At 40.2% G+C, this 22,409-nt stretch overlaps 1 protein-coding gene across 1 annotated transcript in view; it reads left to right on the plus strand.

The window, feature by feature from the left end:
- The window catches only part of fut8b (fucosyltransferase 8b (alpha (1,6) fucosyltransferase)), a 435,447-nt gene that overhangs the window by 6,088 nt on the left and 406,950 nt on the right, over positions 1–22,409 (plus strand). The window lies entirely within an intron of this gene.

Genomic DNA, 22,409 nt, shown 5'->3' on the forward strand with positions numbered 1-22,409 from the left:
TTCTTATTATTGTTTCTTATCCTGTGTGGAGTTTGTATGTTCTCCCCGTGCTTGCGTGGGTTTCCTCCGGGCACTCCGGTTTCCTCCCACGTTCCAAAAACATGCATTTCAGGTGAATTGGCCGGTCCAAATTGTCCCTAGGTGTGAATGAGCGAATGAGTTGTCTGTCCCCGTGTGCCCTGCAATTGGCTGGCAACCAGTTCAGGGTGTCCCCTGCCCACTGCCCGGAGATGGCTGGGATGGGCTCCAGCCCCCCCGCGACCCTAATGAGGATAAGCGGTACGGCTAATGAGATGAGATGAGATATTTCAAGGTGATGTCCGAAACTTCAAAATATTGAATGGCCTGACGCCATCTTCTGGCTGAAATCAGCATTGGACATTCTCAAATAAACTCTTGCTCTTCCACCTTTTTTGGGGTAGGAGTTGGCATTTGGATTGTATTCGAAACAGTCCATTTCTTTCACCATTCTCATCGTAGAACAAAAGAAAACCGCGAGCGCGCGGGAAATTGCTCTCCTCCGTGGCCGGAACACCAATGGTAAACACAAGATGAATGTAGATAGGCAAAGTGGAAAAAAAATATAAAAGCTCTTTGAACTCAGTTGGGCATTGTTAACATATAAAGAACACATTGAATTTTCATCTTTTTAAGGACCACTCAAACTACATATCCAACCTTTAAGCCTATCCTGTCCTTTATTAAGTACATGTTGAAACAGTGTTATCATTTTGGGGGTGGGGGGGGGGGGGTCGCTGGGGGGGCTTGAGCACTACCTAAAACGAGCTGGCTACGCCCATGCACACCGCCATCCCACTTGTGAATATCTCCCCTTGACATTTTCCTTTTTCAAGACTTCCTGTTGGTATTTTTTTCCCCTTTAACGCTGAACAGTGATGGATGTTGAGCGAACCGGGTTGGTGGTTCCGCTTGGCTGCGGTTCCTGTTACAAAAAAAATGGCTGACTCGCTGTTTTTTTGCTTGACCGATTGCCCGTCCGTGTAGGATGCGGGAATCAACAAATAACTTCCTGTTGAGCTTTTATAGCGCTCGATAGGGGGGGAAGGAAATTTAATGGGCTTTATTACAGACATTTAGTGACGCTAACAGAGCAGATCAGAAGGGTATCGAGTAATTCCGCATGACTGTTTGATATATTTGATCCCGTTTTTGGACTGAACTTGGGTGCTTGGCAACTGGTAGATTTTATCGGCAGTCCTCAACCAGAATAGGGGTAGGCGATACTGGAAATGTTGGTATCAAACCGGTCCATGTAAATACATGGTAGTATCGATCGATATTGACCCCATAAGTTTTGCTTGGAAATGTCGTGCTCACCGAATAATTGACCACCCCTTGAGTTTATATTTACGATAAACACGGCACAAAGATTTTCGGAACCAAAAAGGTTTTTATTTTTATCATTAAATAACGACAACGCAAACTTAAACACGACAAAAAATCAGTAGAAATATTTCTCCTAAAACCGTTTCTGAAAGGCGAGAAAGTCCAACCCCTAAAAAAAAGCAGTAACGTAAAAAAAATACAAATACAACAACGTCAAATTGTCAGGATCAGAACGGGGACAGAACCTACTTGCGTAACGTTTCACACAAGCTTTATTAGAAGAAAGGGAAAGGGTTGCGCCCACCATCCGGAAGTGGATCTTCAGTAGCGAGCGATGGCGGTGTCAGGGGCAGAAAACAGGTCGATAGTCGGGACGGGGAGAGCAAGACGCGTCGGGGTCTAAAACGAGTCGTAAGCCGGGACGGTAGAGCAGACTCGGTCGAGATCAAAAAACGGATCGTTATTCAGGACGGGAGAGCAGACGTGGTCGAGATCAAAACAGGTCGTAGCGGGAGACAAACAGGAGCAAAAAAATTACGGGACAGGCGTGAGTCAGGGTCGAAAAAAGAGCATTCGCCGACGGACCGACAACCGGGGAATCGACAGGACAGGGTTTTAAATAGTGGGGAAGCCAATCTGTCAACAAGCTGCAGCTGGCGCCACACGGGCGGGGCCAATTGGGCGCCATGACAACCGTGACACAAATAGTGTAAAGCATGGGTGCTGTCATGTAGATCGTGATCTACTGGCGGATCCCAGAAGTCGTAGAGGTAGATTACGGGAAACTACTCGGTGCTTCGTATGTGTAAGGAAACACTGCCATCTAGTGGTTAAATGCAGCATGTTAGCATTAGTGTTGGTTGTTATTTCTTTGAAACATCATTGATCTTGAAAAAGACTGACCTGACGCTTCTTACTATTAGACTATGGGTGGCGCATTATTCTGAGACAGGGGCCATGTTGGGTTAAGAGGGGGGCTGATCATGTACACCTATCAATTTTTTCTCATTTATGATTAGATACACACAAAGGCATCTACACATTATATTTATTTCTGTTTTTCTTGTTTTCAATTAGATCTTTTTCGTCACATGGTTTCGAAACATTCACAATTATTACAAATACCATATTAGCCCCTGCAACTCATTTGATATTTAGTTTTGTAGTACGACCACAGTTGTATTTTTTCTGGTGTTTTTGTAGTATTACTATAGTATTTTGGAGTATTTCTGTGCTATATATTTAGTATTTTTGCAGTATTTCCATAGTAGAAAACTTGTAGTATATTGATCGTATTTTTGTAGTATTAATGCAGTTGATATTTTTTAAATTTTTTGTATTAAAGTACTACTGTTGTTGTATTTCGCCTAGTATTTCTTTAGAAATATTTACAAAGTATTCCCATAGGAATATTTTTGTAGTATTTCCGTGGTATTTTTGAAGCATATTTTAGCATTTTTGTAATACTACTGTAGGGGTATTTTTTATACCTGTCAACCTCCACGGCCCCATGCCCTTACAAAATGTTATATTTTCCTTTACAAAATACAAATGATCTTACACCATATTTTTTTTTTCAAACGTGTATTTATGTAGTTTAACATGTTATACTGTACATGTGTTTCGTTATATATATTGTTAATGAACATTTTGTTGTGAGATACTGAGTTGCTCGACATGAATGAGGTTTATAAAAAAAGTTCAAAAATGAAGTATCTTGGACGTTCACTGTAGAAGGAAAAATACATGCAAATATAATTAAGTAGAATAATACATTTTCTTGTTCAAATTATGAATTCATTTTCTGCATTAAATTATTGTTGGTAATGTACTGAATAAAGGGATAACCACAAACCTGTCTTTTTTTCATTTTCTCCTTTTATACTTCCTTTTTTTCTTAACTTCTTTGTACCACAATAATGATACGTAATATAATGCATCAAAGCAAGTGAGCCGTTTGAGAGCCGGCTCTCTTTAATGAGTTGAGCCGAAAAAGCCGGTTCTCTACAAAGAGACGGACTTCCTTTAACTACATAACTACCACATGAAATCCGAGGCAGCAGACGCATGCACACAGTGGCTTCAAACCGCTCGCTTCGTTTGCAACAAAAAAAAAAAAAACGATACCGAGATAGAGGCTACCGCGGCGAACTCATTTGACTTGATTGATTTGCCGTTTCGTGATAGTCGGTGTATACCGGATGGTACCCATAATTGACAAATTTGCGTTTTTCCGTACAGATTTTCTTGTACGTCGTACCCGTCTTAAAAAGCATAATAAACGTACTTTGTACGACAAAATCTTGCAGGTTGACAGGTATGTATTTTTGTATTATAGTATTACTGTCGTAGAATTTTTGTAGAATTTACATAGTATAGTACATAGGGGTATTTTGCAGTGATTCTGTAGGAGTGTGTATTTCTATGGTAACTTATTTCATTACAGAACAAAAGCAAAATAATTTATAAAGTCGCTGTTTTGAAGCACTAACTTTGATAATTGGAGAACTTTTAAAGTAATTTGTAGTATTTCTGTGGTAGTTTTTTTAAAATTAACTGTATTTTATGGAATGATAAATTCATTGGAGTTTGCTCACCTCTTTGTTAAACTTGTTTTTTTTTGAGTAAATGCATTTGATTTATTTAGGCTTGTATTGAGAAATATTGTCAGCGTTTAATTACACAAATTAAAGAATTTATTTCTCAAGGCACTTTTGATTAATGATGGGAGTCGCATGTGATTCATTAAAACACAAAACAGGTGAGAGGGTCCACTCACCCCGGTGCTTGGTGGTTCGCGCTGTAAGTACCGTAAATTCCGGACTATAAGTCGCTACTTTTTCCCAAACGTTCAGCCCTGCGGCTTATTCAGTGAAGCCGCCAATTTATGTAATTTTTCTAACGGCCACCAGCGGCACTCGAGTACAAAAGGTAAAATTTAGACCGGTGGAATTGTGCGTCGAGGTAGACTGCATCCTCCTAGTTTATGTTTGAATGACAGAGGACAGAGGTTCGTTCCGATTATGAGGACGACGCCCTTGATGGCGACAGTTTTGAGGAGAAAGACGAGGACGGTTTATCGTGAATTTCGCAATTGCGGTGCGGCTTATTTTGACAGCTGCGCTTTGTGCGTTGTGAGCGTGTTAGGAGTAGCGTGGTGGTACCTTTCACAGGCACGGTTTGGGATGAAAGTTATATTATTATTATTAAAGCTTTGAAAACTCTCGGTGTACCGTCTTTCTTTGTAAATATGTGTAACCATGTATAATATGTATTTGCAACTGTATATTTTTGTAATGAATTTATTTTAGAGACTTATTGTGATATGTTTTCTACAAGCGAATCAAAAAGAAGGGTTGGAGCAAACGCGGGCTGACGGGAAGTGGGGTAAAGCTAAGTTAAATCTCTTTGTTGTTGCAGCAGACAATAGTGGATATATATTTTCCCCACCCTTAACTTTGGAAATATACATTTTCTTCGTTGGATTACTTTCAACGGGACCTGGACTTTAAAGGTTTGCATTAAATTCTAACTACCGGTATCATTTCCGTTCATGTTGCCGATTGTGGTGGATGGATTGTGTGCTATATTTGCAGTTAAAGTCAGGTTAGGGATAAACCTGTGACTGTGTTACATGTTTAAATGTTGGTGCATGCGGCTTATATACAGGTGCGGCTTCTGTAAGGACAAAACCAATAATGTCTGCAAAATGTGGTGCGTGCAGCTTATAATCAGGTGCGCTCTATAGTCCGGATTGTACGGTACTTCCGGGTCAGCCGTCAAAACAGGAAGAAGCGTGGAAAATTGCGAGTCACATCCGAACCTTATGGAGATTGAGCAAGACGCCACTGCCAAGGAGCTGGTTTAATCCATTTTCTGCTTCTTGCTTAGGGGTTTTATGCTGCTGCTGTAAATGACGCGCTGTTCGAATCCCTGAGTGTGCCGAGAGTTTTCGATGATTGGTTCATGATCTGCGAGTCGAGGTGGGTTTAGATGACGTAAGCAGTGATGTTTGAAGCCCCGCCAAGCGGGTGTATCATGTGATTGATTTAGAAAACGAATCGCTAGGTTTAAGTGTAGTTCAAAATAAAAGTAGCAAAGTAACGCCGTGGACCCCTTATGACTTCTCCTGAGTCCAAAAACATCTGATATTGAATGGGTTGAATAAGAAAGTGAAGTGTCAGGTTTTCAATGTAAATCTCTTGATTTTCTGTCTCAAGGTAATTAGCTTGTTTTTATATTACTAAATATAAAAACAATGTTTCTCATACAAACACACACATAAAGTAACGTTTCAACAATGAGTGTAATTATATCTCTTGTACTTTTATTGATCTTGTATTCTTTTATTTTGAAGTCGTGTTCTGGCTCTGTACTGATTCCTCTGACGTCACGAATAAACTTTCCCTCTCTCTGTTCGGGACCTCAGCCAAGAAGGAGCGTGAGTTTTTTGCTCCCACCATCATGTAGAATTAAACTATATACATGTATTTTATCTGTGCAAATACGGCCACGAAATAGTCATAATAATGATTGACTTTAACAAAAGGTACTGTAAGTAGTTTCAAAATGTTGTATTCTTATCTTTTTTAACAGTATCTTTATTAACTACATAATGAAATAATCATACATGTTTACATACATGCTTTATTATTATTTGGGATTTATTTTATATATGAATGCAATGTTCCCTCTAAGCTGAGAAAATCTAGCCTCCTCACAAAGACGAGGGCTCAACATTACTAATTATAAAACGAATTAAGTCAAAGTTTCAGTGCATGAAGGTAAAATACAAGGGTTTCCTGATGCTGTGTTCTAAATGCAGTATTTTGAAGTCAATGTCGAAGTAGAACAAAGTTGAGTAAAGTCAGTAGAGTTTTTCAAGAACCGGCTTCTTCGGATCGGCTCACTAAAAGGAACCGGCTCTTTCGGGTCCTAAACGGCTCTTCAGGTTGTTTTTGTTTCTTTAATCCCAACATGACCAAATATTATGTAAAATTATGCACAAAATGACTTAAAGGAAGGGGGGAATAGAACAAAAAAGAAAAAATACCAAAATGAAAAAGTAGTGAAAAGCTGAGAAAAAAAGAAGGAAAAATTTAGAAAAAGCTAGAAAAAAAAGGAAAGAAAGAAACAAAGGAAAAAAGTAAATAGAGAACAAAAAGAAAAAAGTAACAGCTCGGACAAAATAAATTAATTAATTTTTTTTTAAAGGAATTTAAAAAACAGTAGAAAAAAAACACGTTTGTGTTGCATTCAAATAATTTCCAATTATATCAAGTGAATCTTGTTGCCAACATTGTACTTCCATTAAAAATGTGATTAAGTACACTCCTGTATCTTGCAACAGACTAAATAAGCCCCCCAAAATGTTAGTATTATGCGACAAAATATATCAGGAAAAAAAAAAGAAATGGATATCTTCGTAAGAACAAACGACGTTTGTAGGCCGTACAACCTTTGCAATAGTACATGAGTCAATTCCTTCAAAAGAGAAAAATAATTTTGCATTGCCGAAAATTCAGCAAAATGTAACTTGATGTCAAGTTTTGGACATGTTTGATAATTATTTATCTTGCCACACTTGGGATTATAGTTGCTCACTGTTGTTACAAGCGTTGCTCACCGACTTTGTGTGAACGCTCAGACCCGTGGAAAATTACAGGGAACATTGTATGAATGTATGATTAGTATTTGGCTATTTTGTAGCTGCTTTGGGCTGGGTCGCCTGTATGCAATGTAGGCTTATATACGAGTATATGGTACATTAAGTCATTTTGGTGGTCATTTTATTTCAAAATATAATATAATATATTCCACTATGGGCAGTACGGTGGCCCAGCGGTCAGCGCGTGTGTGGCACAGTTCTGAGTTCATGAGATCAAACCTTCCTGTGTGGGGTTTGCATGTTCTCCCCGTGCTTGCATGGATTTCCTCCGGGCACTCCGGTTTCCTCCCACATTCCAAAAACATGCATGTCAGGTTTATTGGCTGCTCCAAATTGTCCCTAGGTGTGAATTAGTGAGTGAGTTGTTTGTCTATGTGTGCCCTGCAACTGGCTGGCAACCAGTTCAGTGTGTCCCCTGCCCACTGCCCGATGATAGCTGGGATGGGCTCCAGCACCCCCTCGACCCTACTGAGGATAAGCGGTGCAGATAATAATAATAATAATAATAATAATTTCCTTTGTATTGTCATTCTTTGTAACAATGTACACAGAACGAAATGTCGATACACCTGACCCGTTGTAGCGAGCCGATGCAGCCGCAGCCAACAGAGGGCGCCGCCATTTTACCAATTAGGTATGACTCGGCCTATCTCCGATTTCAACTGCACAATCCTTTCATTGGATACATTAGAAAAATGGAAAGTTTTTCTTGATTCGGGTCGCAGTTTATCTCAAGAATAGAATGGTGGGTACTGAAGTCATACGAGTAGAGAACCAGTACTTCATAATACTTTTTAATAATGAAACAATAAAAACTTATTTTCACGTTGTGTTGCAAAGAGACAATGCTTTTGCAAACGTTTTTATACGAAACGAGTGACCTCAATCACTCCCAATGACGTCTATAGAGGTTTTTCACAACCTACTTACTGTTGTTGAGGTCTACAGTCGTCAGCGTCAGTGAATCATATCAATCCATTAGTTTTTTCGTTTTTTTTTTTAGGGGACTGAATTTTCCGGACTTATTTCAGGAGGGCGGTGAGTGTCTGACTCGTATTAGGCCGTAATGAGCCGAGACGAGACTAATGTGTCCTTGTTCGCTTAGATTAGATTGGTCCAGAGGCAGACTCGGGATTCGGTAATATCCCGACAAGTTAATAGCACTATTTGGCATTTTCAACGTTTTTTTGACGATTTGATGTTCAATGAACCTAGCATGCGCAAGCGAAAGTGGCAGAGGATAGCCCACGCTTTGTCACTTGCTGCTCGATGATTTGCTCTTGAATTGTTCCCTTCGCAAGGCGATTAAGCCAATTGTGCAGTTAGCAAAACAGTAGCTGTTTGTGTTTAATTAGCGCAAATATATGTAAGCAATTTTCCGCCTCACGGGTAAATCGTCACAGGTGATGTACAGTGCTAGAGCATCTTTTTGTGTTTTATTGTAACAATTTCAGATTCTAAGTACCGTAAATTCCGGACTATAAGCCGCTACCTTTTTCCCAAATGTTCAGCCCTGCGGCTTATTCAGTAAAGCGGCCAATTTATGTAATTTTTCTAACGGCCACCAGCGGCGCTGGAGAAGAAAAAGGTAAGATTAAGACCAATAGAACATGTGCGCCGAGAAAGACTGTAACCTCTAAGTTTAAGCATACATTGTCTGTAAAGTTACCTTAACTTTCCGATAATGAGGAAGACGCCCTTGATGGCGATAGTTATGAGCAGGAAGTTGAGGACGTTTTACCGTGAATTTCACAATTAAGGGATGCTTTTTTTTAACAGGCACGTTTGATACATTGCGAGCGTGATCCTACTAGCGTGTTGGTACTTTTCAAAGGCACGGTTTGGGATGAAAGTTATATTATTATTATAAAAGCTTTGAAAACTCTCCCGGTGTACCGTTTTTCTTCGGAAATATGTGTAACCAAGTATAATCTGTATTTGCAACTGTATATTTTTGTAATGTATTTATTTTAGAGATTATTTCTGTTATGTGTTCTGCGGACGAATCAAAAAGAAGGGGCGGAGCAAATGCGAGCTGATGGGAATTGGGGAAAAGCTGAGTTACCGGTAGATCTGTGTTGTCGCAGCGGACAACAGTGGATATATATTTTTCCCACCCTTAACTTTGAAAATATACATTTTGTTTCCTTGCATTACTTTCAACGGGACCCGGACTGCTTCATACATTAATTACGGGTATCATTTTCCATTTATGATGCCAACTGTGGCTCTAGAATTTTGCAGAATCTATGCAGTTACTATTGTGGAACTTAAAGTCTGTTCTGGGTTAAACTTGTGACTGTGTCTCAAGTTTTGATGCAAGCGCACGCGGCCTAAACATGGGTGCGGCTTGTGTAGGAACAAAAGTGGTAAATCGTCTAAAAAATGGTGGGTGTGGCTTATAATCAGGTGAGCTCTATAGTCCGGAATATACGGTACTTGACAAAGTGAAGATCGTCTAAAGTTCTGAGAAATGATACCTGAAGAACTCAGTCAAACCTCAAGCTAAACACATGAAACTATTGTCTAAAAATCAACATGTAAGACACAATTGTGAACAGAAAAGAAGGTGTTTCATAAATATTGGACACCTGTTCTGTCAGCCTAGCTAACTGACTCCAGAAGTTGTTTTAAATGATCCAATGTCGACCTAAATAACTAACAGAGTGCAACTGAGTGTCATTAAGTCTCAGTTTAAATAAACCTGAACAAACAGAATTGTGAATCATCGTTATGACAGGATTCTTGAGAACTAAGAACACACCAGGCGCGTTTGGGACAAATTTGTAGAAACGTTCAAAGCCGGAATAGGATACATGAAGATTTCATGAAAAATTGCACATCTCGCAGATCACTGTGCCAGCAATAATATCAAAATGGAGAAAGCATAAAACCACTGTAAGCCTACTAAGACCTGTGTGTTGTTTTAAGCCTTCGGCTTAAACAAGGAGAAAACTAATCAGAGAAGCAACAAAGAGGTGACACATTGGATGACCTGGTGGCATACAGAGCTGAGGTGGGACAGTCTATGCATAAGACAGCTACTAGTCATACTCTGTATAAACCTGCCCTTTATGAACAAGAACAAGAAGCCGCTCTTAAAAGGATAAAATAAAAATGTCTGTTTATTATTTGAAAGAAGCCACATGGGAGACACAAATTACATGTGGAACAAGAAACGCTGGACAGATGAGACCAAAATGAAACTTTTTTGGCTGAATTTAAAGCTTTACGTTTAGTGTAAGAGTAACACTGCACATCACCTTGAAAACACCATCCCCACTGTCAAACATGGGGGTGGGAGGATCATGCTCTGGGGTTTCTTTCCTTCAGCAGGGACGGGGAGGATCATAAGAGTTGATGGGAAGATGGATAGAGCCAAATTCAGGGCGATTCTGGCAGAAGGTTGACCCTAAACTTTTCACGATTGTGTCTCACATGTTGTGTATTCTTAGACCATATTTAGCTTTTTCTTAATACTTTGCAAGGCACTGTATAACCTGTATTGTACAATAATATAGTTGAACCGTGCTAAAAGGCACAGTTATTATTCAAAGCACGGCACTGCGAAAAGTAATACTTCTACCCAACACGAGCAATTCTTCTCCACACATCACAAGCTGGCTTTCTTCTTCTACGGTCGTGCAGAATCGCATTTAGATTCCAATCAAAGACGGGTCAAAGACCCTTTTCCTGCCGGCTTACCTTTTAGTGCAAAAATCGCATTCCAGTCACAAAGTTTCCGCCATTGAAAGCGGCCCTTTTGAACTCAATCTCGTTGGACAACGCCGCCGTAGCCTGACGTATCGTGCTTCTTTTTAATGGCCTTCTTATACCGTCGCGTATGTTTTATGTCCGCCATTGTACCCGCCTTCGTTTGCGGTGTGTTTACACGTTTTCATGCATGAAGGACAGAGTTTCACAATTGGTGGTACTCAGCGAGATAGATCTTTTTCCTGGCATACCAGTTCTAAGAAAATGATAACATCTACACTTTTTGTTCGACATAAAGCTAAGCAATGTTTCCTGTCAGGAGGCGGCTTGTGTTTCTACAAAGGAGGGTTGGTCATATAACCTTGTATACCGCGTTCATGTGTTGAACTATCCGAGCTTGTTTGTCCTAATTGTCTACTATTATGAACAGTAAACTCCAACGCCATTCTTTTGTTCCCCTTTTGTTATTAGATCCTCTACCAACAGATTGTTTCATTATCCAGTCCGAACAGGGTGGGGCAAACTACAGCTGGCCGGCTACATGCGGCCTGTCAGGGTTTTTCTTTTGGCCCACCAAACTAAAATGATCAAAATATAATGACAGAACATATAAAATGGTAAATCTGTCAGGACCAGAACAGAGACAGGACCCCACGTGTCAGGGAAGACCAGAACAGAGCAGGAGACCCCAGAGCGTTCGTACAATTCTTTATTTGGGGAAGCGTAAGGGTTAGCGGGAGACGTGATCAATCGTAGCGTGGGACGAAGGCAGGTCGAGTTTACCAGGACTGAAGAGAAGATCGTAGCGTGGGACGAAAGCAGGTCGAATCGGAGGCAGGTCGGATCGGAGGCAGGCAGAATCAGGTAAACAAGAAGGCACATGTAATCGGGAGAGTCTTACGGGGTACAGAAGTAATCCTCCGACAAAGAGTTCTCCGCGTAACGCGTTTAAAAAGGGAGCATTAACCAATCAGGAAGCACATTCCAGCGCGCCACATGATTACCCCAGGTGGCTCCACTTGGGTAATCATGACACCACGTTTCTCTTAGTTTTATTCGAAGAAAGGAAAGGGTTGCACCCACGATCCGGTGATCGCTGGTCGTGGGAAGCAGGTCGCTCTGAATACAAAGTGGGACTTCCATGGCGAGCGACGGCAGTGTCGGGAATGGTAAAAACGGGTCAGTAGCCGGGGCAGGATCAGAAACAAGTCGAAAAGCCAGGAGAGGAGAGTAGACATGATCAGGATCAAAAACCGGGTCGAAGTCGGGAAACAGACGGGCGCAAAAACAGGAGGTAGTCAGGGTCGAAAAGCTTGCCTAGAGTACACTGAGGTTCGTAGACGAACTGACAACAGGTGACAGATAGACGTGGGTTTAAATAGTAACAGGCAGCCAATCAGAGTCCGCGGCAGTTGGCGCCAAAGGAGCGGGCGCAGGTGCCTCACATCGGTCATGACAAAATCACGTATTAATAAAAAAATGTTTTTGGTGCTTACCTTTTTCCACATTTTTGCTTTGTGTGTCTCCGACAAAAATAATACTACAGAAATTTAGTGCTTAAAGATCACATACATATTATTTTGATTTTATTCTGAAATGAAAAAAATAGGACGGATACTACATTACTACAGTAATACTATGATACAAAAATACTACCATCGAAACATACACATTACAACATAAACCTTACCAAAATCAAATACTATTACGCAAGTACTTTAAAGTACTTCTACAGAAATACAGCAAAAATACAACTACTTTTGTGCTGCTTCCAAGTTTGTTAAACACTTAAGTGGCTAGCTTGTTTGCTAATATCATCCGAGAACGGCACATTTTTGAGAGCTATCCGAAGAACAATAACTCTGTTTTATTTTTATTCCCGGTGGAACCGCTTGGCCCTCTTACAATGAAGTTGCCTGTTTTGTCTGCGTACCACCTGCTTCTCCGCAAAACAACCAAAAGAATTGAGCGCTGAGCAAATCGGCCGTGTTGATGCTGTGCCCATTTTAGCTCCTTTAAATGAGATGCCGTTTGAGAAGTAAATCATATTTGCTCTCACATTTAACATACTATCACACATGCACAACCGTATTTTCATTCAGACAGTCATACCGATGTACAAACTACTACTCTCTCATAGACACTACTATACTGTCTCGCAGCTACTATCATAACTCTCATAAACACCGAACTATACTCTCACACACACTACTATGCTTTCACATTCAGTCTACTGACTACTATCATACATATATTACTATACTCGCACACACAATAGACTCTCATAACACAATACTATACGTCTACCACACTACTATGATCTCTCACTCACTACTCTTCTTTTTCACCCAGCATTGAAATTGCTGTTACTCTATGGTTTTTTCGCACCTAGTGTCATGCTCACCTCTATTTTTGGTTACTTTTGGTAACCAAGGTGATGCGTACTGATCTGTGTGTATATGTTGTACAATTGTACGTCATAAAGGAGTTGCTCGCAGGATAGTAGTATGTGTGAGAGAGTATAGTAGTATATAAGAGTTTTGTAGTGTGTGTGTGTGTGTGTGTGTGTGTGTGTGTGTGTGTGTGTGTGACAGTATAGCAGTGTGTGTTTGCAAATGTAGTAATATGTATGAGAGTATAGTTTGTGTGTGTGTGTGTGTTAAATAGTATTGTGTATGAGACTATAGTAGTGTGTGTGAGAGAGAATATTGTATATTGGTGTGTATGAGAGTATAGTAGTGTGTATGAGAGTATAGTAGTATGTTAGTTTTTGTTTCTTGTGTGTGTGTGTGTGTGTGTGTGACTGCAGAGTAGTGTGTGTTTGCGAGTATAGTATTGTGTGTGAGAGAGTATCTGTTTATGAGAGTATAGTAATATGAGTGAGAGAGTATAGTAGTATATGTTGAAGAGTTTTGTTGTGTGTGTGACAGCATAGCAGTGTGTGTTTGCGAATGTAGTTAAATGTGTGAGAGTATAGTTTGTGCGTGTGTGTCACAGTGTTGTATATTAGTGTGTATGAGAGTATAGTAGTGAGCATGAGAGTATAGTTCTATATGTTAGTTTTTGTTTCTTGTGTGTGTGTATAGGTACGTGCGTGTGTGACAGCAGAGTTGTGTGTGTTTGCGAGTATAGTATTGTGTGTGAGAGAGTGTTTTTATGAGAGTATAGTAATATGAGTGAGCGAGTATAGTAGTATATGTTGAAGAGATTAGTTGTGTGTGTGTGTGTGACAGCATAGCAGTGTGTGTTTGCGAATGAAGTAATATGTGTGAGAGTATAGTTTGTGTGTGTGTGTGACAGTATTGTATATTAGTTGTATGAGAGTATAGTAGTGTGTGTGTGACAGTATTGTATACTACTTGTATGAGAGTGTAGTAGTATATGTAAGATTTTGTTTTGTGTGTGTGTGTGTGTGTGTGTGTGTGAGAGTGAGACGGCAGAGTAGTGTGTGTTTGCGAGTATAGTAATATGTGTGAGAGCGTAATGTGTTTGAGAGTATAGTAATGTGAGTGAGAAAGTATAGTAGTGTGTGTGTGTGTATGAGTGTATAGTGGTACGTGTTAGTGTATAGTGGAATGTGTGTGTATAGTAGTGTGTGTAAGACAGGAAAGTAGTGTGTGTGACAGAGTATCGTAGAATATGTTAGTTTTATATTGTGTGTGTGTGTGTGACAGCAGAGTAGTATGTGTTTGCAAGTATATGTGAGAGAGTAGAGTAATTTGCGTATCAGAGTATAGCGATGTGAGTGAGTATAGCAGTGTGTGTGTGTGTCAGTTTATTTGTGTGTGTTTGAAAGCAAGGTAGTATGTGTGATCGAGTATGTTAGTGTATATTAGTGTGTATAGTGGTATGTGTGAGAGTAGTTTATGTGCGTAAAGTATAGTTCTATGCATGATAGAGTATAGTAATGTGTATAAGAGTATAGTAGTCTGTATGAGACAGCAGTATTTGTGCATTAGTATGACTGTGTCTGTATGATATTTTATGTGAGAGCCTCAAACGGCCTCTCGTACATTTAAATGGGTTACACACATTGCGATAATCAGGCAACTCGGGTATTAGCCCTCCTCAAAGTCAGTCAAAGACGTATTTGTCGGTTGTCTTGAAAAGGTTAACCGGAGAATTTGCGCATTAAGAATAATAATATTTTATCTCTATCGAGCGGCTCGGAAAACTGTCACAGCTAACATTCATAAATGTTAAACTTGTGGAATATTGATGTTTGCAAATTCTGTTTGATCAAGCGAAGTCATCGAAAGACTTTGGAAAAATTTTGAGTCCAACACACCTGGAATGGCATTCAGGAGAAATGTAGTAAATATTTTTGGTAATATTCAGTAATCCCTCAGTTATCACAGTTAATGGGGACCAGAATCCCCAGCTGAAAGTGAAAAACACAATTCCAATGTTTTCCAATTCAGGGAATCCCAAATTCATAGTTATCGCTGGTCTCTCAAGGTTCAAAGGAATAATCCAATCCCTACCATGACCATGATTAAATCCTTGTGTGATTTTTCTCCACTCAGATCATCTAAATTTCCAATTGTCCAAGGACTTAAGGATTTTTCTCATCTAGATTGGGTTATTTTGTCCAGTATGAATCACACTATCACTGGATGGAGTCGAAAGAAGGAAACGGAGAGCTTTGTTTTTTTCATGGTTGCCATGGCGCTCAATTGGTCCCCGACGTGTGGCGCCAGGTTCTGTCTGGGTTGCCACGGCGCCCAAATTAGTCCCGCCCACTGACGCCAGCTGAAACGCATTGACAGATTGCTGCCGGAGTACTTAAACGCGGTTTCGGGAGTTGTCTAGTTGTCAGAGCGTCTGCAAGACCCCTGTTAGAATCTGTGTGAAATGCCTAGTTCTGTGAATTTTCCTGTGTTTGATCCTGTTTTATTTTTGGGCTGATTTGTTTGATTTTGACAACTCTTTTGTCCGTATTTCTATCCACTTCCGCGACCATCGATCCCTGGATCGAGTGTGCGCGCATTCCTCCTTTCCCTAATAAACTGTGATTAGGTTACGCTATTGGGTTCTCAATTATGTTTCCTGCCCTGGTACGTGACAGGTTTTTGCTTTTGATAATTTCAGGTCCGGTTTTGTTGTCTAAGCTGAGGTACCAGTTCTGCCCGCAGCACCAATGATGTAGGACATGCTATCAGTTCTTGCTACGGAGACAATTTTTTTATTGAAACAAGAACAAATCCTTGTTTATCTGTTAAAATAATGTATTTTATTTGATAATTTAGTTCTACGATCACATTTCTATCCATCTTAATTTAAACTATTCTATACATCCTGATTTGTGTGCATGCATGTGTTTGTATGTAACTCATAGTCTCAGAAACTGCTAAACCACTTTTTGTGAAATTGTACACAGTAGTACTTTAGGCCTCTGGTAGTGTTTTTAGCTAGGTTTCGTGTTGAGGCGTGGCCAATAAATAGTAACAAACTCAATAAACATCTGCTTTTGTGTACAAGCGGCTCTTTGGCACTCCCTGGCGTTTTTTACAACGAAACACGGCCCATGTAGAATGCCCGCCGCTACAATGTGTTTATCCTATTTTAACATTTTGTTTAAATGTTGAATTATCCTTTTATTTATTCATAACTGTTTTGTTACACGAACTTTACTTGCTTGGATGAACCATTATTCCCATTTTCTAGCAATTTATCTATGTAGCACTTAGGAAGTGTTCTGCCTTTTTCATGATAAAATATTATGGATTAAAAAATGAAGGAAGGTTAGTGTGTATCTTATTATTTAAATAACAAATTTGACCTTTTACTGTCACGTAATCCAACATCTCATCCGATCTTCCATTCCGTTCGTGCGCACTATTTGTCTGAGGTTTATTATCGCTCTTCGACGCATTTAGCAAGCGTATCTGAAACCACCCGGCAGTCGTTTTGTGAGCGAAAAGGGCCAATTTGCATATTGATTAGCATAAGGTTTAACCGTCACATCCTTTGTGACCAGCAGGAGACATTTACCTAAAAAGCAAAAGCATCGAAGCAAGACAGTGAACATAGTTAGTGTGTGTCCAGTACAACGTGGCACTCTATTTGGAGTCGAGGTTAAAAAACATATCCAAGGGGGCTGATCCTGTAGGTATATGCAATTCTTTCATTTATGAATAAATAACCATACAGACAACTGTATGTTATATTTTCAATATTATTTTTAAATAAATTTGTTTTATAAAATTGGCTTTGAAACACCAATAAAGTAAAACACCATAAGTCCCTAATCCAAGCACTAAATTTGATATTTTGTTTGGTAGTATCACTGTCGTTGTTGTAGTATTCCTCTTGGATATTTGGAGTATTACTGTAGTTTTGTTTTTGTGGTATTTTGTAGTGTTTTCTGCAGTAGTATTTTTATGTTTCTATCATAGAACTTTGGAGCATCAAAAGCCTGAAGTGAGGCTTTTAACTAAGACAAGAAAGTTGGATCATGTTCCTACAATTTTGGCTGCTGTGCATTGGCTTCCTGTCGGTTTAAGATGTTATTTTGTAGTTCTGTTGGTATGTCACAAAATTTTGAAAGGACTTTCCCATGATATTTTTCCAACTTAATTCCTCCCAAGAGGTAAGATCTTGGGCCTGAACTTGAACCAAATTTCGTGCTGGCCTAGGCACAGAAATCATTTCATTTTCTTCAGGAATTATTGAGCTAAAGAACATGCTTACTAAACTATCAGTTTAACTCCAAATCACTAACTCCCCCACAATTTTCATCCTGTGTGTTGGAGAAAAAGACTCACCGCTTCCTCCTCCCACCTCCCTCACGTCAGACGTCATTTCATCTTCTTGCCAATATCTCAAAGCTTTACAACCTTTCTTTCTGCTTTTTGGCCAGATATTTCACTATTTGCGGCTTGTAATCTGCAGAATATGATGCTAACGTTAGCATAGCGCTAAATCTCCTGCCCGCTGCTATCAATAAACAGCAGCTTGCACACCCCAACGGAGCTTTATCGTCGACGGCGACTTTAATCGGGCATGTTTATGGACTGTACTCCCAAATCCATTCAATTGTGGACTGAGCAATTCGGAAAAACACTGGACTATGTGTAATGTAAGATCAAACATTCCGGTTGTATCCAGCAACTCTGTTTGACCCTCACCACCCTCATCAACCCCCCCCCCCCCCCGAGGAAAACAAAGCCTACTTACAACAAAGTCAGTTAGTTCTTTGTTCCTTTGTCTCTTTGTTTCCTTATCCTCACTGTAAATGTGGAACTGGAGTCGTCCAATTTCGTTGTCACAGCATATCCCGTGTTGTAACAATGACAATAAAGGCATATTCTATTCTATTTTATTCTATTCTTTTCGCACTTTGGTGGACCTCAGGAAGCTGTCAATTAGACATTCTGTTATTACCTTTATTTCATGTTGATGATGTGCTGTAATCGTAGTCTATAGTCTGTTCTTCCCTTTGAGACTTCTTGTCACTTAGGGCTATACAAATAACCATGACTTGACTATTTTATTTACTTTTCTATAAATTGTCATTATATTTGGACAATTTGCGTCTAGCGGACCTGATGAAAAAGCCGCATGTGGCCCAAGGTCCTTATTTGACCCATCCCTGATCTAGACACACTTTGATTTAATTCCGTTTATTGTGGAGAAGCTGGATCCCGTCAGTTTTACGTATAGAGAGTGTGCCATTACCCTGCGGCGGCTGATTTATAGACGACTCCCTTACAGGGACGGCAAAAGGTGATCTGTCGTGCTGTCGCCAATGCATTATTTATTCAAGGTTTGCATTTGCTTTCCCCACCTTTAACCATACCTTAGCGCCGGAAGGATTTATTGAAGCAATCGTAGCATCACGCGGAACGACCGGTGAAGAAAGTCGATCAAATCCAGCGCCTCGGATTACCATCTCACCGTCACGGGCATCAATAGTCCTCCGCAGACGTCCCCGGAGATTCTTCCTTAATTAAAGTCGGGCTCTGGTTCTTAATTGCCTTTGAACAGATTCCATACAAACAGATTTAACAGCAGTGGGCCAAATTGTGACATAAACTGGAGCTGTGAATTAAAAGATAATAGCAACACAATTACAGTTGTTGCAGAGTCGAGACCTCGCTTTGGTGTGTAATTAAATACTTGGACAAAGCTAGATTAACTGCGAACAAAGGTGCTTAAAATTAGATTGCACAACGGATTTTGGATACAATGACGACACCTAGTGCTTCTAAACTGGTGGATCGTGGACCTGTTTTCAGTGGGTTGCAGGACTTTGCCATGGCAAAATAACGCTTAGACAAAAGGTGATAATGCCCTGCACGATCTCTTCTTTCTTTTTAGTCAAACTGTGCTGTCCCAATTGTGTTTGAGGGGGACCACAGCTCATTTTATTGTGATTTTGTTTGTTTTATTTCCTTTTCTGCCCATAAATATGAGTTCCAATTAAGTTGGTGAAAAGTGAAAGAAAAATTGTCAAATAATGAAATGATTATGAAATACGAAAATATTGTACAAGGGTCTGCCATTGAAAATTTGCTTGAAGGTAGAGTAAATGTATTAAAATTTTTATATTTCTAGCCATTTACAAGTTCAATATAGAGGAAGCTAGAGCTCTTGTTGGTGATAGGAATGAGTGGAGAGGTGTTGTAAAAGGATAGTGGATGTTGAGACGCATTCTAAGGGATGGGCAGGGCACCCATATGATGCGGCAGGGGTAAACCAGTAAAAGCTGTCAGGCCCTGCTGTTGAACAGAAGAGTGTGTTGTGTCACCCTGATCCGAGTGACATGGCCGCTTTCTGGTGTCCCGTTTCATCTGGAGGGACGAAAGCATGACCGATTTGGGTGCCGAGGTGCTTAACTTGTTTGGGTGTTTGGGCATTTGGGTAGGCCATGGTCCAAAACCTTTTGTGTGTGTTTTTTGCTACTTTTTCTTTTTTTTTTGTTTTGTTTTTGTACGTGTTTGTCTTGCTGTCGGTCACCCCTCTCGAGGCATATGACCAGGGTAGATAGATAGATAGATAGAAAGATAGATAAGTATATTAATCCTAATTATCTACAAAATTAATTGATATTTTGGGTATGAACTTTTTAGTTTGTGGTTATTTTAAAGCAGTTTTAGGCTGTCGCTTATATGCAATGTAGGCTTATATGCGAGTATATACATTACTTTTCGGTTGGATCAGGTTTGCTGTATTTCTTTAATTTATTCAACCCAGTTTGAAACCCCTTTCCTTACCCCTTCAAAACAAGAAGAAAATAGATATAATCTTTAAATATCTCATCTCATCTCATTAGCTGTACCACTTATCCTCATTAGGGTCGCGGGGGGCTGGAGCCCATCCCAGCCATCTCCAGGCAGTGGGCAGGGGGCACCCTGAACTGGTTGCCAACCAATCGCAGGGCACACAGGGATAGACAACTCGCTCGCTCATTCACACCTAGGGACAAATTGGACCGGCCAATTCACCTGAAATGCATGTTTTTGGAACGTGGGAGGAAACCGGAGTGCCCGGAGGAAACCCACGCAAGCACGGGGAGAACATACAAACTCCGCACAGGAAGTCTGGAGCTGGATTTGAACCCATGACAGGTTCCCATGACATGAACTGTGCCGCACAATCGCTAACCACTGCGCCGCCGTGCTTCCCCATCTTTAAATATAAATATATATAATATTTATATTTTATATCATATTTTATATTTAATGTTTCTTAGTCTTTGTTATTTGCTGTATTGATTAGGGAAAAAAATATCGATTACCCCTTTCTACGTAAAAACGTTTGAGTTCTGTGTATGCTCATTGAAAAGGAATTTACGGTTTAAGTGACAAAATCAGTCTGGGACCTTGAAACGCTTCACACAAAGCCAATCATTTGTCCTGTTGCCTTTGCCGATGATTTTTCTACCCTCATGCTTCACAAAAGGAACCGTGGTCTTATGATGCAAGCACAAAACGTGGTGTTTCTATCAAAAAGTTTTACTTTTGGTTTCATCTGACGATAGTTCTTTTCTGGATTATCAGAGTGATCTCAAGCAAACATCAGATGTGACTGGACGTGTACCAGTTTAAGCAGGCGTACATATCTGGCTCTGCAAAATCTTCATAAAGATGAGATGCTGTTTGACACTGGAACATGCAACCAAGTCGCCAGAATCCATATGCAGTATGCGTGTCGGCTCAGGCGGAGCTAATGTTAACACCGCAATAATAAGTCATCCACTGACAGCACGCCGGACCAATGCATCGCGGTCATCATTTAGAAAGCAAACAGGCCAGCATTGTAAATAGTTGTGTTCAGGCCCGAAATACACGGTGACATTTTCCACCAAATGAGGAAAAGGGGTATTACACAGTGGCTGAGACATCTGCGAGCAATTACACGGCTCTGAGTGATGCCCTCCGGTTTGTTGGTGGCTCTCGACTACTGCTTGCTTGGCACGTTTCCACACAACTGTTTGTGAAGTTCTTTTGTCTCTGGCAGTCATCAATTGTATGTGGATGCCGTTTGAATGTATGTGGGGCTACATATGGCAGTGTCTGAAATAACGTCTGCCCGGACGCCCGGGACGTACAACTTAGAAAATGTCTCCTCCCGGGTGGCCTACAACTTTATTTCGTTTTGTTTTTTTCAAATCAAATCAAACCTTTGCTTTATTCTGATTTCGAAATCTTCCTTCGGTTTGGAAATTTTGGAACTTCACTCTCGGTCCGTTTGGTAATTTGCATACTCTGCAGCCGATCAGAAGCCTGCATTGAATAAATTCGTGCTTCTGGACTTTCCCGAGCCTTATAAAGTTGTGCATTTGCATGTCATTTCCCAAAGTAGACGCATAGAGAACACAAGAAAAATGAATACGTGGTTAGGAATCCATCCAAAACCAAAGCCCCAGAAGGGCTCAGGAGGTAGCGCGCTCGTCTTGGGATCAAGGGATCCCAGTTCGAATCCCGGCTCGTTCGTGTTACATGTCGAAGTGTCCTTGGGTAAGACACTGAACCCCTAATACGCCCAATAAGCAGGTTAGCGTCTTACATGGCTGCAATACAAGGCCGCTATTGGGAATTGTGGAGCACATTGTAAAGCGCTTTGGGAAGTCATTAACTTGAAAAGCGCTATATAAATGCAGATTATTTCATTTCATTTCAGAAGAAATATTCAAAAGAAGCTAACGCAATTTATGACGCTACAAAATGTAAAAGTCCATTGAAAGCATCGTGGAAAGAGGAGTTCACGTGGCCTGTAGCAGACGACGCAACGCAAACTTGGTATGAATAAAGATGAGTAAATACAGGTACAGACTGATGGCAGATGGAAAACAGTGATGTCATATACATTCAATAAATGTTATAAGTAGATTTATAACAAACTTAATTTTAAAGTGTTGTTCTCTTATATATTCTGATTATCAATCTTTAATACTTTGCAACAATGTTTTTTTTGCGATTGGTCGTCTATTTGTGTTTCAAGTTGTGAAAAATGGGGCAGGCAAATTTATGGCTGGGCAGGCAACTTTTCAGAGTTGTCTGCCTTGGTGTCCGGCAACTCTTTGTCATGAGTTTCAGACACTGCATATGGGCTGAGATGGTAAATCCTGTTTACATTGCCCCACATTCGAACGTTCAAAAAGAAAAACAGAAAAAAGGTTGTTCAAATGCATTAGTTTTCGTTACCTACCTCTTAATTGCTGATTCATTTTCTT

Source organism: Urocampus carinirostris, chromosome 20 (genome assembly GCF_059441175.1).
Source record: "Urocampus carinirostris isolate Australia breed hairy pipefish chromosome 20, RoL_Ucar_1.0, whole genome shotgun sequence".
NCBI lineage: Eukaryota > Metazoa > Chordata > Actinopteri > Syngnathiformes > Syngnathidae > Urocampus > Urocampus carinirostris.